The 2,500-nt window shown below is 30.4% G+C and overlaps 3 protein-coding genes across 5 annotated transcripts in view; 2 read left to right on the top strand and 1 right to left on the bottom strand.

The window, feature by feature from the left end:
* The window catches only part of etfa (electron transfer flavoprotein subunit alpha), a 316,751-nt gene that overhangs the window by 135,103 nt on the left and 179,148 nt on the right, over positions 1 to 2,500 (top strand). The window lies entirely within an intron of this gene.
* The window catches only part of tmem266 (transmembrane protein 266), a 102,760-nt gene that overhangs the window by 93,281 nt on the left and 6,979 nt on the right, over positions 1 to 2,500 (bottom strand). For both annotated transcript variants that reach the window (XM_073942354.1, XM_073942352.1), the window contains exon 2: positions 1 to 41. This exon is cut by the window's left edge and continues 19 nt beyond it. The gene's annotated coding sequence lies outside the window, so the exon portion shown is untranslated. The remainder of the gene's footprint in view (positions 42 to 2,500) is intronic.
* The window catches only part of nrg4 (neuregulin 4), a 14,566-nt gene continuing 12,488 nt past the window's right edge, over positions 423 to 2,500 (top strand). For both annotated transcript variants that reach the window (XR_012400511.1, XM_073943367.1), the window contains exon 1: positions 423 to 452. The gene's annotated coding sequence lies outside the window, so the exon portion shown is untranslated. The remainder of the gene's footprint in view (positions 453 to 2,500) is intronic.

Here is a 2,500-nt window from a genome sequence, read left to right on the forward strand (position 1 = left end):
ATAGCTGGCATACCGGAGTCTGTCAACCAAACCCAACCGACCTACAACAGAGAGAGTAAAAGCAGTCTCACTGAAAATACTGCACCACACCTGCTCTTAGGGCCCTTAAAATAACAGCAACACCCCTCACAGTTTCTATAAATAGAAAAAAACCCAAAGCTTCCGACTTTAGGCGGTTAAACCTGCTCAAAACAAACAATAAAATCCAAGAAGACGCAATATATATGTCAAAGCACTCTTTATAGTGGCTCTTTTTATGTTTGTGATGCAACACAGGTAAATTAACTCTCGTCACTTTGCTTCGCCGACGCATGATGAGAATTGTCGCATTCACAAATGTGGACAAACAGCAATCTCGACATTTCTAGCTCGGGCCGTATCCGCCCACTGCACTTATGAGCCTCAGGAGAGGAAGACACAGAGACTCATCTGCGCTGGATTTCACCTGGAAGGTAGGTTTCACCGACATTTCCTTTAAACACAGCAGGATACTTAGGATACTTACTTTTGTAGTGTAGGATTTCGGTATAAATAGCCTTTAAAAGAGCCTTCAAAATGTCAAATGCTTAATTAAAAGTATTTTTAATTTGTTCACTAATTTTTTGAGTGCCTTGGAGTTAGGATTTTGGTAAAAATACACTACATTAGTCTTCAAAATGTCAAATACTTAATTATAAGTATTTTTCTGCAGTAACAGCCATGTTAATAAAGGCTTTTTAATTTGTTCACGTACATTTTGAGTGCTTTGGACTTAGGATTTCAGTATAAAGACGCTACATTAGCCTTCAAAATGTCAGACACTCAATTAAGTATTTTTCTAAAGTTATAGCCATGTTAATGAAGGCTTTTTAATACGTTTATTTACTTTTTGAGTGCCTTGGACTTAAGATTTTGGTATAAATATACTACATTATCCTTTAAATTGTCAAATGCTCAATTATAAGTACTTTTCTAAAGTTATAGCCATGTTAGTAAAGGCTTTTTAATTTTTTTACTTTTCGTGTGCCTTGGACTTATGATTTCAGTATAAATTCACTAAATTCTCCTTCAAAATGACAAATACTAGATCATAAGCATTTTTCTAAAAGTACTTTTCTAAAGTTATAGTCATGTTAATATAATTTAATTTGTTCACTAATTTTTTGAGTCCCTTGGACTTTTGGTATTAATACACAGCATTAAACTTGTATTATACCCTGTAAAAAGATTCTTGCTGCGTTAAAATTTTTTAGTTGAATCAAGTTAACTTTTCTTGTACAGTATAACTTAAATGCAGCTAAAATCCTTAACTTATTAAAATGAGTTAAAGCAACATAAAAATATTTGCTGTCTTGACTTTTTGTCATTAAACTTTTTTGAAAGGACACTATATATACGTATAACTATGGGTCAACTATGTTAATATTACTTATAAAAAAAAAAAAACAATAAGGACGCTGTTTTAATGTAAAGCCAACACATAGTTGGTCCGGAAAACTCTTTAATATATATTTAAAACCTTTTATTTTGATGTCATCTTTTGTTTACCTAAAGATGTAATGGTAAAACCAAAGTCTGGGCCATTACACCAAATTATCTTTGATATTTTACACACACAAAAGTTGATTCAAAGATGATTCGGTGAGTTTACAAATTTTAAGTTAAGTGGTTGTAAACAATTTACTTGGGCTGAATTTACACAAACAAATTAAGCTTAACATTGCTAAGTTTAATTTGTTTGTTTAAATTCAGCCCATAAGTCATTTTTTCAGTGAATTATTTAGCATGTTTTCAGTGTATTGTATATAGAATCACTTTCGCAAAATGAATTGGACTCGGACACCAAAGTGGGATGCCTTATCTTTGACCCATATTTAATCCTTTATATCTTTATATGTTTTATTTTATTTTATTTGGTTTAAAGATGACTTAATATTGTATTAAATATTGTATTAAACAAATTATGTATGGTAAAAATATGAAATAGTAGCTGTTTTGAAAAATCACACACTTATGGGGACAAATATTTCCAATAATTGGAAATTGTCCGTTGCTCTGAATATATTGGTTTATTGGATATGGGTTTAGGTACAATTTATTTATTTGTTCGTTTGCTTGTTTGTTTTCTATAAAAGTGTGGTAACACTTCCAAAACTTCCAAAATGTGAATTAAAATAACTGGATTTGTAAAAATATTTAAATGTGAAAATGACAACTGGTCAAAATAGCAAAGGTTATCATTTGCTGTTTCTGAAAAGCAGCGTCATTCCAATCAAAAATGAGTAATAATAAAAATAAACTGAAACATGGGACTTTTATTTAGGACTTGATGCAGAAAAAATTACATATAAATTTATATATATATATAAATATATACATACATACAGTTGAAACCAGACGTTTACATACTATAAAAAAGGGAACATAACCATTTAAAAAAAAAAAAAATGTCTGATGGGAAATGATACTAAACGTTTACTATTTTAAGTCCATTAGGATTACCTAAATGATTTACATTTGC

Source organism: Danio rerio, chromosome 25, assembly GCF_049306965.1.
Source record: "Danio rerio strain Tuebingen ecotype United States chromosome 25, GRCz12tu, whole genome shotgun sequence".
Classification (NCBI taxonomy): Eukaryota; Metazoa; Chordata; class Actinopteri; order Cypriniformes; family Danionidae; genus Danio; species Danio rerio.